Here is a 13,815-nt window from a genome sequence, read left to right as displayed (position 1 = left end):
CAGGCATGCGCCACCATGCCCGGCTTATTTTTTATATATATATCAGTTGGCCAATTAATTTATTTCTATTTATAGTAGAGACGGGGTCTCGCTCTTGCTCAGGCTGGTTTTGAACTCCTGACCTTGAGCAATCCGCCCGCCTCGGCCTCCCAAGAGCTAGGATTACAGGCGTGAGCCACAGCGCCCGGCCTGATTTCTATTCTTTTAATTTGTTAAAGTGTGTTTTATGGTCTGGAATGTGTTCTATCTTGGTAGATGTTCCATGTGAACTTGAGAAGAATGTGTATTCTGCTGTTTTGTAATAAAGTAGTCTATAGATGTTAATTATATCCAGTTAATTAATGAGGCTATTGAGTTCAAGAATGCCCTACTGATTTTCTGGCTGCTGGATCTGTCCATTTCTGACAGAGGGGTATTGAAGTCTGCAACTATAATAGTGGTTTCTTGTATTTCTCCTTGCAGTTCTATGTATTTTTGCCTCATGTATATTAATGCTGTTTTTAGGTGTATACACATTAAGGATTGTTGTGTCTTCTAGGATAATTGAGCCCTTTATCATTATGTAATACCTTTTTTTATTCCTAATAACTTTCCTTGCTCTCAAGTCTGCTGTCTAAAATTAATATAGCTATCATACTCTCTTTTCATTAGTGTTAGCAGAATTTACTTTTATCCATTCATTTACTTTTAATCTATACATAACTTTATATTTAAAGTGGGTTTCTTATACAGTTACATCTTTTTGATCCACTCTGATAATCTGTCTTTTAATTAGCATATTAGACCATTGACATTTAACATGATTATAGATATATTTGGACTAATATCTACCATAGTTATTACTCTTTTCTATTCATTGTACTTGTTCTTTGTTCCTATTTTTGTCTTCCATTCTTTTTCTGCATTTTGTGGCTTTCATTGAGCATTTTATATGATTCCATTTTCTCTCCTTTCTTAGCATGTTAATTATAAATTTTTTTTTAACTTCTTTCAGTGGTTGCCCTAGATTTTGCAATGTTCATTTACAACTAATCCAAGTCCACTTTCAAATAACACTATATCACTTCAGGGACAGTCCACATACCTTATAATAACAAATTGTTCCTAATTCCTCCCCCCAGTTCCTTGAATCATTTACTGAATCATTTACTGCCATGTGTTTTGCTTACACATAAATATACATAAGCATATATACACATAAAAACATCCATAACAGAATATATTGCTGCTATTTTTCTAACAAACTGTTATATGTTAGATCAATTAAGAACAAGGAAAATAGTCACAGAACATCCTGTGCAGTTAAAAAAAAGAATAATAAAAATAGAAGTTTTTAATTTTACCTTGACTTATTTCTTCTGTGATATTCTTCCTTTCTTTATGTAGCTCTGAGTTTCTGATCTATATCATTTTCTTCTTTCTGAAGAAAAGGCAGGCAACAAATTCCGTCAGTTTTTGTTTGTCTAAGCAATTATTTATTTCTCCTTCAGTTCTGCAATCATTTCACAAAATTTTAGATTAATGTTTTTTTCTCTTGACACTTAAAATATTTCAGTCCACTGTCTTTTAAGCTTGTTTGGCTTCTGAGAAGTTAAATGTAATTCATATCTTTGCTGTTCTATAGGTAAAAATTTTTCCCCTTTTGGCTTCTTTATCTTTGATTTCCTACAATTTGAACATGATATGCCGAGGTATAGGTTTTATTTTGGGCCAGGGTTGGCATTTATTCTGCTTGGGGTTCTCTGAGCTTCCTGGATCTGAGGTTTGGTATCTGACATTAATTTGGGGTAAATTCTCAGTCTTTATTGCTTCAAATATTTCTTCTGTTCCTTTCTCTCTTCTCTTTCTGATATTCTCATTTATACACATTACACCTTTTGTAGTTGTCCCACAGTTCTTGGATATTTTGTTCTTTTTTTTTTTTTAATAGTCTTTTTTCTCTTTGCAAGTTTCTATTGACATATCCTCAATCTCAGAGTTTTACCTCCAGAAGCTCTACCAGGTTCTTACAGAGATGTTCAGAGAAAAATCCCTTCATGTTTCTGGGGAAAAGTAACCATTTTGAAATATTCCAAAGCTTTCTGTTCTTCTGAACAAGTCCTGCCTTCAAGGGAAACTATTTTACCAATTCCTCAGCCATGTCCAGTGTACTAATGAGCCCATCAAAGGCATTATTCATTTTTATTACAGTGTTTTTGAACTCTAGCTTTATAAAAACTCTTTCTTAGAATCTCCATCTCTCAAAAACAAAACAAAAAACAAAATAATCTCCAGCTCTCTGTTTACGCTAACCATTCGTTCTTGCATGTTGCCTACTTTTCCATTAGAGCTCTTCTTAGTGTATTAATCATCTTTGTTTTAAATTCCCAGTCTGATAATTCCAACATCCCTGCCATATCTGAGTCAGATGCCTGCTCTATTTTTTAAAACTACAAATTTTGCCTTTTGGCGTGTCTTGTAATCTTTTACTGAAAGCTAGACACAATGTACTGGGTAAAAGAACTCTGATAAATAGTCCTTAGTGGCATGGTTGTAAGATGCGGGGCTTTGGGGGTAGGGTAAGCCTTTTATAGCATTAGATATAATTAGGTGTCAGTTTTTTAATGAGCCTGTGCCCATGGGCTGTGAACTTCACAGAGCTTCCCAGTCTGTGCCCTTCACCCCATCTATGTGGGACAGGAGGACTGCAGTGACTACAGTGAGCTGGCATTGGGTATTTCCCTTCCCCCAGATTGTTTAGTCTCTGATAAAGCTCCATTAGGTTAGGCTCTGGTAAAATAGTTTCCCTTGAAGGCAGGACTTATTCAGAAGAACAGAAAGCTTTGGAATATTTCAAAATGGTTACTTTTCCCCAGAAACATGAAGGGATTTTTCTCTGAACATCTCTGTAAGAACCTGGTACAGCTTCTGGAGGTAAAATTCATGAAAACTTGGGGATCCCCCTTCTGACTGGGACCCACTGGAGTTTTCCTTTTTCAACCTTGTCCACGCTGAGCCTTTAGCAATTCATCAGCTACAGTTTAGGTCTCCCTACCCTGGCTCTGGTTCCCACAGAGGTTCCTGCTCGTGGGTTTCTTCTTTGGTAAGTTATGATCCGCTGAATCTGTCTCTCTAATTTTGGAGACAGTAATTTGTCTTATGACCTCACATCTATGATGGGTTTCAGAAGCATTGTTGATGATTCTGTTTGTTCAGCTTTTTACTTACTGTTGGGATGTAATGATGACTTCCAAGCTCCTTACATGTTGGATGAGAAACTGGAAGCCAACCTTATGTTAATTAAGAAAATAAAAGGCCCTTAAAAACAGTTAAAATAAGTTTTATGTTATGTATGTTTTGCCACATTAAAAATTTTCAAAAAGAAAAGAAAGAAGTTATAAATAGGGAATAGAGTGTAAGGAATAAATCAACTTTTCTACATGTTTGCAAGATATCTCTACTTGGTTATGGCATCAACACATCAAAGTCAACATATTCAGAATATCTTTAACTTACCTTGCCTCCTATGTTCTTGATTATTGCCACCTTTTTGTCAGTCACCTATGCTTGAAACTTTGGGTCATCTTTGACCACTCTCTATACCCAAAGGTTTATCTGTTGCCGTGTCAGGTCTGTTATGCAGCCACAGTTTAGTCATATGTTCATTGTTTCTTCTCCTTCCCTCTTGCCCTCCTGTAGCATTGCCACTTGCCAGGACTTCAGAAATTGCTTCCTGGCATTTCCCTGCCTTCAGAGTCAGCTTTGGAGTCAGACCAATCTGAGATTAAATCCTAGCTCTGCCATTGATAGCTGTTTGACTTTGGTTAAAATAAACTTAACCTCGTCGAACCTCACGCCTTGCTGCACTTTGGATATTTGTTCCCTCCAAAACTCATGTTGAAATATAATCCCCAATGGGGCAGTACTGAGAGGTGGCGCCTTTAAGAGGTGATTGGATCATGTGAGCTCTGCTCTTATGGATGGATTAATCGATTCATGGGTTAATGGATTAATGGGCTATCATGGGAGTGGAATTGGCGTCTTTATAAGAAGAGGAAGAGAGACCTGAGGGTAGCACACTAGCACACTCAGCCCCTTTGCCGTGTGATACACTGCACTGCCTTGGGCCTCTGCAGAGAGTCCCCACTGGCAAAAAGACTCTCACCGGCTGCAGCCCCTTCACCTAGGACTTCTCAGCCTCCATAACTATAAAAAGTAAATTTATTTTCTTTAGAAATACTCAGTTTCAGGTATTCTGTCATAAACAAAAGAAAACTGACTAATATAGGCATCTTCTGTAAAACTGACATAATAATAATAATAATGCTCAATTTACAGGGTGTTTTGTGAAAATGGGAAAACACCATGGGCCAGGCACTGAATCTTACATGCATTATCTATTGCTTTCATTAAATGAGACAATGTATGTAAAGATTTTGGTATGGTGTTGGGTGCATAGTAAGTATTCAATCATTGCTAGCTGCTTCATGTAATTACTCTTCATTTCAATCCAGTTTAGGCATCAACTGGCAAATTAATTTTCACAATGAGTATTTTTCAATTATGTCCATCATTTGCTCAAAATCTTTCTTTGATTTCTTCTTGCCTGTTGAAATAAGTCCAAAGTCCTCTGCCAAGCATTCAAAGATCTATCTGATCAGTTCCCTCCTTCCTTTCTGATTTTATTTCCTGAATTTCACTGCTCACCTTATGCCGTACTTACCCAGTGGTTTTCTCTCCCCTTTAGCTTTGTCCAAATTGTTTCCTCTTCCTGGAATGCCCTTCCTCCCCCGATTTTGCTTAGTAAATATTTGCTGAGTAAATAGATGGTGTCCTTTGGAAAAGCTCTCTCAGAGAAGCCAGTTCTTATCCCTGCTATATGCCCTCCTGTGGTGTAGACTCACAGGGCAGGCTGTGTGTGTTTCCAGGAGGACTCTGTGGGGGAGGCATACATACAAACTGAGAGGTTTTAAAGAAGTCACCCCTGCTCCACAGTCCCTCATCCTCTCTTACATACTGATGCTACATAATACTGATGCCAAGAGGTGACACAGCTAAACTCCTCTTGTTCAATTAACCTCTGAGTTCAGAGCATATTTACTGAGTACCTACCAAGAGCTCCGCAACTCCTTCCGAACTGTGGGGGTCAAGACACATTTAAGACCATCTGGCTGGAGGAGGGAAGACTTGTGCAACATTGGCAAACAATGCATGGGAATTCAGAATTGGTTTCTAAATTTGCTTCTGTTGCTAAAGAGAAGTCTTTGCCCAGGATGAGCCTGTGCAGTAGAGAAGGGATCAGAGAGGCTGCGGCTGGTTGAAGCTTTGCAACAGCCCTGCCTGGGGTGCGTCTCCATGTCCTGCAAGCTTGGAGAATGTATGGTATGCTAAGGCAAACATCTGCTGTGGACTGGGAAATTGCAAACCAATGAAATTCTCCATTCATGAGGTAAGCCAGGCCCAGGACAGTCAGTCCCCTAAAAGGTAGCTTTCCTAAAACCGCTGGTAACTTTCTGCTGCTAAAGATACAGGGGCAGGTGGAGGTTTTTCCCCAAGGACCTGCTCCCACACCCAATATAGTCCATGGGTCCAGCACAAGCTCAGTCACTTAAAATGCTAAGACATCTTTAATGACAGTAGGAGAAATAAGCACAGGAAGATGAGAAGCTGGCACCTGTAGCCTTGTCATCTTACTCAGTATCTCAGCCCAGCTCAACTCACTAGCTAAGCTCTTGACAAGTCTCTAATCTAGGCTTTACTCTCAGAATATTCTAGCTCCTAGGTTATGCAGAATAAGATAAAAATTAAGCCTGGACCACTAGCTTTGAAATCAAATGTATTTGGGTTTGAACCCATTTCAACCCTTTAGTGGCTCTTTGACCTTGAAACTCAGAAATGTTGTCTGAGAATCAGTTTCCTCATTTTGACAACTGGGGTGAGGCTACTGATGTTGAGGTTTGTTGTAAGGATTTAATGAACTGATGTGTGCAGAGTGCCTGACAGTAGGTGCTCAATATTTGATGGTTATCATCACCGTGACAATTACTAGAGGACCCTCCCCATACTTCTCCATGCCCAAACTATCTTCTTTAAAGATACCTAGACTCTGAATTTAACAGCTCTCTCTTTCTCTGTATTCTCCTTACACCTCTTAATAACAATATGTGTAAATAAAACTAATAGCCACAGCACAGCTACCACCTACTACATACCCATGCCCTGTGGTGGGGCTTTCTGAACATTGTCTCCAATCCTAACCATTTCCAGTTTACAATGCAGGAAACTGAAGCTCAGAGAAGAGAAGTGACTTGCCCAAAGTGATGGAGTTGTAACTAGAACTCAGGCCTTCTCCCTCCAAACACATGCTCTTTCCATTTAATCACATTTTCTCCTCTGGGAAGAGAAGTCTCTCTTTTCTGGGCACAAAGACCAGATATACTAGCTACTCCTAACAACTTTCAGACCTTTTCTAATAGTATGCCTCTGTCATGCAATTAATTCATTCATTCACTCTGCAAATGTTTATTGAGTGTATATTAGGTGCTAAGGATATAAAAATGATTAAGACAGGCTATATCTTCAAAGAATTTATACTCTGATGGGGAGACACACACATAAATAGATAAGTGGGGAAATCAGTGATTAGATCAAAGGACACAGTGGGACCCCACAGTCCAGATGGGGTTGGAGGGAGAAATGACAATGTCAGAACAGACTTTCACAGGAGGCGATTTTAATTGATTCATTATCCTGCTCTTTATTTCATTAATTCCAGAAATGTGTTTTGAGCAACTACTCTGTTTCAGGCTCTAGGCTAAGCCCTGGGATTAAACATGCGCATGGTTTCCTCCAGTCTATGCCCCAAGAAACTTATAGTCTAGCCAGGAGGGATGGACTATAAATAATTAAATGCCATTAAAATTGTGTTGGGGTTATTCCAGAAGGATGTAAAAGTTATTTTGGTGGTAGGGATGGTTGGGTGCACAAGGGTTAATTCTGAAGGGCAAGTGGTGTTTCAGAGATCCAGTTTCTTTTAAACATGTTTTTTCCTTTTTCCTATTCATCCCTGTCTTGCTGTTTTTTTGGCACTTTAAAAACCTTTGAGGATATCCCACAGACCATGCCAAGTAAAAATAGCACATCTTAAACTGCATTTATATTTAAGCACATTCTCCAGGGAAAGAAGTTTTAATTCAAACCACAATACATCAGGATTGGGCGATGTCTCCATAACCAGCAACATCTTTGTGAAATGAAGAAGATGAGACTTTGGCCATAGTATTACAAAATGAATTATTAACTATATTTTAACTGCCAGTTATTTGACCACTATTGCCCTCTATAGAGTTGACAACAGTACAGGAAAAAGTCCAGCTTACAATTGCATGACTCTCCTCTCATAAATCATTCCTTAGGCTTGGTAAACTTCATACTCACTTAGGTGAAAACATGTTCAATAAGAAGTCTTCAAAAGTAAGTCAGTTTAATATACGATAAAGGTGGCCTTTTACATCAGGGATAACTGTGTGGCCATTTGGAAAAAAATAAAATTGGATCCATACTATATGCCTTTACTGCAAAATAAAACCCAGCTGAATCAGAAATATTTAAGCTTTGAAAAATGAAATGCCAGAAGCACCAGAAGAAAACATAGGAAGTTTTTGTTTTTGTTTGTTTCCGTAATCTCAGAGGAGGAAAGGGCTGAAGCCATAATAGAAATCATTGATAAATTAAGGTATATAAAAATCAAACATTTCTGCAGGCCAATATACACATATTGGCCTGCAGAAATGTTTGATATATATATATATATATATATATATATATATATATATATATATATATATATATCAATGTTTATATCAATAAATGTTTGATAGATATATATATGCTTAAAGTCAAATAACCTGGGGAAGAGGAATAGTTGAAGCTTATAATACAGCAAAAGGATGATTTTACATATATTGCTATAACTGCATATGATTATATCTGTATCTGTATCAATCATTCCCTCCAGAATTGCTCACATCTGCCCACCCCTTAGGACCTCAGTGGCTTGCTCAATAGAGTACCTCGGCTACTGCCCTCGCTGCCTTATCCCCAACTTCGCTGCCTGTCTTGTCCTCCCCCAGGATGAAGGTTGGGCTAGGGCCACGGTTTGCACTTGTTATATTTGAGATTATTATATTTGTTTTTACCTGTCAAATTGAATAGTTTTATAACATGCTGTGTCAGAAAGGGGGTGGAAAAATAGGCACTCTCATCACTGGTGGAACTATACATTGATATAACTTCTATGTAGGTAATTTAGCAAGATCTTTAAAAAAAAAAAAAAAAAATGGGCCGGACCTGGTGGTTGATGCCTGTAATCCTAGCACTCTGGGAGGCCAAGGCCAGTGGATCACTCGAGGTCAGGAGTTCAAGACCAGCCTGAGCAAGAGCGAGATCCCGTCTACTAAAAATAGAACGAAATTAATTGACCAACTAAAAATATATAGAAAAAATTAGCCGGGCATTGTGGTGCATGCCTGTAGTCCCAGCTACTTGGGAGGCTGAGGGAGAAAGATTGATTGAGCCCAGGAGTTTGAGGTTGCTGTGAGCTAGGCTGACACCACAGCACTCTAGCCCAGGCAACAGAGTGAGACTCTGCCTCAAAAAAAAAAAAATTAAAAAGAAATGCACATACTCTTTAGTCCAGCAATTTTATGCTCATTGTTGTTTGTAAAAAGATTGGAAATAATCTAGTCCCCATCAATTAGAGACCAGCTTTGTAAATTATGGTACAACCATAAATAGACATTTATGCAGCTATTTTTTTAAAAAGAGAGTTTTGTTTAATGTACTGGTATGTAAAGATTTGCAACTTATATTAAGTAAAAATATCCCCAGAAATACACACAAGAAACTGGTTAACAGCAGTTTTTCTGGGATTGGACAGACTTGCTTTGCATCTTTTATACCTTTTGAATTTTGTACCACAGATGTATTAAAAATAGATATATATTCTTTCCTTATCAACTTTTTAAGAAATAATTTATATATAGTTAAACCATATCCATTTAAAATGTGCAATGCAATGAGTTTTGAAAATTGTATACACTTGTGAAAATACCACCACAATCGAGATACAAAACATTGACATCATCCCCAAAAGATTCTGCATGATCTTTGCTGTCCATCTCTCTCTCAGCCCTGGCCCCTGGCAACCACTAGTCTGCTTTCTGTCATTAGTGATGAGTTTGCATTTTTTATCAATGGAATCATGCAATATGTATCTTTTGTATCTTACTTCTACACTCTGTGTAATGATTTTGATTTGTGTTGTTATGTGTATCAATAGTTCATTCTCTCTCTCTTTCTTTCTTCCTTTCCTTTCTTTAGACAGAGTCCTGCTCTGTTGACCTGGGTAGAGTGCTGTGGCGTCATTGTAGCTCACAGCAACCTCAAACTCCTGGGCTCAAGCAATCCTGTGCCTCAGCCTCCTGGGTTGCTGGGACTACAGGCACATGCCAAGATGCCCACAAAAATTTTCTATTTTTAGTAGAGACCAGGTCTGGCCCTTGCTCAGGCTGGTCTTGAACTCCTGAGCTCAAGCAGTTCTCCCACCTTGACCTCCAGAGTGCTAGGATTTCAGGCATGAGCCACCATGTCTGGCCAATAGTTCATTCTCGAACAGTGTTCTATTGTATGGATATACCACATTTGGTTTATCCAGCCAACTGTTGATGAACATTTGGGTTGTTTACAGGTTTGGACTATGTGAATAAAGCTGTTGTGAGCATTTGTGCATAAGTATCTGAGTGGAAATATGTTTTCATTTCTTTTAAGTAAATATTTAGGAGTGGAGTGGCTCGATTATATGATACGTGTATGTTAACTTTTAAAGAAATGACAGTTTTCCAAAGTGATTGCACCATTTTCCATTCCTACCATAATAATTCCAGTTGCTCTCAATCTTGCCAATACCTGGTGTTTTTAGTCTTTTTAATTTTATAATGAATGTGCAGTGGTGTGTTAACTATTTTAAAAGATACATTTATAATAAAAAATAAATAGATAATTTCTTGCAGCCTCTCTCCTCAGTTCCATAAATAATGCTATGAAAAAGCTGAGTGTTGAAATTTTGAGAAGGGAGGTATATTAGTTTTCGATTGCCATGCAGCAAATTATCCCCAAATTAGCGGCTTAAAACAACATGCATTTATTATCTCACGGCATCTGTGGGTCAGGAGTCCAGGTATGGCTTTGCTGGGTGCTCTGCTCAGGGTTTCACAAGGTGGCAGTCAAGATTTCTGCCAGGCTGCATTTTTTTATGGAGCTCAGATCCTCTTCCAGCTCACGTGGCTGTTAGCAGAACTCAGTTCCTGTGGTTGTAGAACTGAGGCCCCTATTTTCTTGTGGTTGTCATCTGGGTCCTGCTCGCAGCTTCTCGAGGTCACCCACATTTCCTGGCACGTAGCTCTCACAACATGGCAGCTTACTTCTTTAAGACCAGCAAGCAAATCTCCCTCTCTGGCCCCCAAAGACAGAGTCTCATATAACATCACGTAAGATAACATAATGTGAGTCTTATATAATGTAAGGTAATCACATGACAGTCTCATACTCACATTCTCACATACTCACATTACTCACATAACTCACATTCCAACCATTCTCAAAGGGAGCAAGGAAATGGCTCTTTGGGGGGTCATCCTAGGGTGTGTCCTCTACAGGCAGTGTACTGTCTCAAACTTGGGCAGTGCTTCTCAAATTTGAGTGTACCTAAGAACACCTAGGGGGCCTGTTAATAGTTACGATTCCTGGGACCTACCCCCAGAATTTCTGACTCAGTAAGTCTGAGGCGGGGCCCAGGAGTCTGTTGTGTTAACCAGCAGTTAATTTCTCAGATGTGTCTGAGGCAGGTGGTCCCCACATCCAGAAACACTGTCCTGGAGGTTACTTCAGGGTTTGGAGAGGCACAAAGAGGCTTCCCCTTTGCCAATAAACAAGGGAAATTGACCGATGTCACCTCTCAAAGACCAAAGGAGAGGGCGGGGTAGTATTTATCAGCAGATTCCTATAAAGGCAAAGACCACAGCCAGGGACAAAGCAGTCTAAGAAGCAGAAAAACTTTTAGGAGAAAGTAATCCACTAGGACATTATCAAAAGGCAAAGTAAATGAATCGAAGTAAAACCAACTGGTAAAGTGACATTTAAAAAAGTTTAAATCATGGTTCTACCACTTACTAGATGTAAAACATCGACAAGTCACAAACCTCCCTCAGCCTCAAAATCTGCAAAATGAGGATAATACCTACTTCCCAAGATTGTTACCCCATATAAATGAGACAGTATAGGCAAAAAATAATAATAATAACTAGCTTCAAATCTCTGTCAAATCTTATCTAAAAAAGTCAACCTCAAAAAGAATTCCAGACTGTCAAGATATTCTCACAAAGGTTGATGCTGTTCCTCTTCAGAGACCAGTTAAAGAAAACAGGAAAGCTAAGAATGGTGCAATAAAGATAGAAATAAGTGACAGTGAAAGATCATACAAGTATATCACTTACATTACATGTCAAGGAGATAACTTCCTTATAAGGAGAAAATAAGATTAAAGATTGGGCTAAAAAAGAAATATAAAGAAATATAACTTTTCACTAAATTATTATTTAAAATAATTAAAACCATAATATTTTTTTTTAAAAAGACTAAAATGGTGGAAGAATCCTAAGTTCTCCCATGAGCATATATAAAAAACATGGTATCAAATAAAGTAGATTTTATAATTACAAATATGAAGGATGATAACATACATTGAACAATGAACGTCCAATAATTCTCAAGTGTTAAGTTCCAAATAATGTAATAATAAAAACATACAAAAAGCTGTGAAAAATTGAAGTGAAAAATAAGAATATAATTGCATTTGGATTCCTTGGCACTTTATAGCTAATTTTCATTTTCAAAAGAGAGAATATGGGGAAAATTAAATCATGAATGGAAAAAAAAAAGCAATTTTAGGCAATTAATCATATTTTTAATAGCTGTTGAAAAGACAACCAAGAAAGTTTAATATTTATTTCTCATTATGTCTTTGCAATTAGATGTGGAGATTTTTATTCTCAAATGAGAAGAGGAATGTACTTATTCTGAAGAACCAATGTCATATTTATTGGAGATGCATGAGAGTTCTTCTCCTCAAAAATAAAACAGAAGGTTCACCCATGGCTATTTTTCTCAAAGTGATATTAGAAATGTTGGCAATAGCTATTTGGGAAGGTCATAAAAATATAAGGATAAAAAAATACGACTCCAGTTGACATAATTATATACCTGAATATTCTAAAAATAGCATCTCCCATATTACTATAAATAATAAATGAATTCAGCAAAGATGTGAGTCAAAAGAAACCCACATAGAACAATTGCATTTCTATCTGTCAGTGAAATACAGCTGCATATTAACAAAAACATAAAATAAAAAAGAGAGAAAGATTCCATTCATAACCACGAACCAAATATAATTTGCTTGAGGATTTTCCTTAAGCCACAGGTTTATTCCAAGTAAATTATTAAACCATAGCAGGAAAAGTAAAGGAGGATGTGAACAAAGGGACAGATACACCAGATCATTACTGAAAAAAAAATCTAATGAATGTGACAGTGTTTCAAAGTTAATAGATTTCATGCAATACTAGTTTAAGGCCTTGGAAAGTAATGATAGAAGCAGAATAATTGACAGCAATCTTTGAGATTAAGAAAAAATTAGGACTCCCTCACAAGATTTAAAATGTATTACAAAAAGTACATTTATCGAAACTTTCTCTGCACCACAGCCAGAGTGTCCCTGGTAAGCTAAGTCAGACCCTGCCTTTCCTTTGTGCAAAACCATCCAAAGGCTCTCGTGTCCCTCTGAGTAAACACGATAGTCCTTACGATGGCCCTGAAAGAGCTGCTCCCACCCTTCTCTGTCTGGTCACCTCTCTCTGTCCCTCACTCACTCTGCTGCGGCCACCCTGGCCTCTTGCTATGCCTTGAACACGTTAGGCACCTTCCTGGTCATGGAAGTTGACGTTCCTCTGTGCTTGCAGTTCTTTCCACCTGGAGCCTCTTTCCCTCATGTATGTGCACACTCATTCCCTCGCCTCCTTTAGGCTTGGCTCAAGTGACATCTTCTCGGAGAGGTCCTCCTCCAGCTTCCCAGTGCAAAGTTCAATGTTGCACTCCCTACTCCTTACTCTTTCCTATCTTAGTTGTTATTTATTTATCCATCTGGTATCTATCTTTTAAGTTGTCTCCCCCACTATCAGAATGATAGTTCTGTAAGGGTGGGGAATGTTTGTTCTGTTCACGGCTGTGTCCTGAGCACCTAGAACAGTGCCTGGTAGATAGTAGGTGTTGGGTGAATAAATAAAGTCGAACATAAATTTCTGTAGCATAGCCATTCTATTTTACAAACTTAATTTACAACAAAGCAGAAGCAACACAACAATGCAGAAAGATTTCACTGATTGCTAATTGTTTGAGCAATGGGATAAGACATAGGAAGTGAATATCTTAGAGTCATACATCACATCATGTTTAATAATACATTTCAGATGGATTCAAGTAAAACCTATACTAGTAGTATGTTGTTTTTTTAAAATTTATTTCAGCATATTATGGGAGTACAAATTTTAAGATTTCAAAAAATGCCCCTTTTCCCCCTCCCCCCACAAGTCTGAGTTTCCAGTGTGACCATCTCCCTAGTAGTATGTTTGTTTGTTTGTTTTATATTTTTTATTCTTTTTTTGGCATTGTGTAATGAATGCATCTAGATAGTAGTATGTTTTTTAATGGAAAAAATAACAT

This window comes from Microcebus murinus, chromosome 2 (assembly GCF_040939455.1).
Source record: "Microcebus murinus isolate Inina chromosome 2, M.murinus_Inina_mat1.0, whole genome shotgun sequence".
NCBI classification, from domain to species: domain Eukaryota; kingdom Metazoa; phylum Chordata; class Mammalia; order Primates; family Cheirogaleidae; genus Microcebus; species Microcebus murinus.
Note: the sequence above shows the minus strand (reverse complement) of the source record.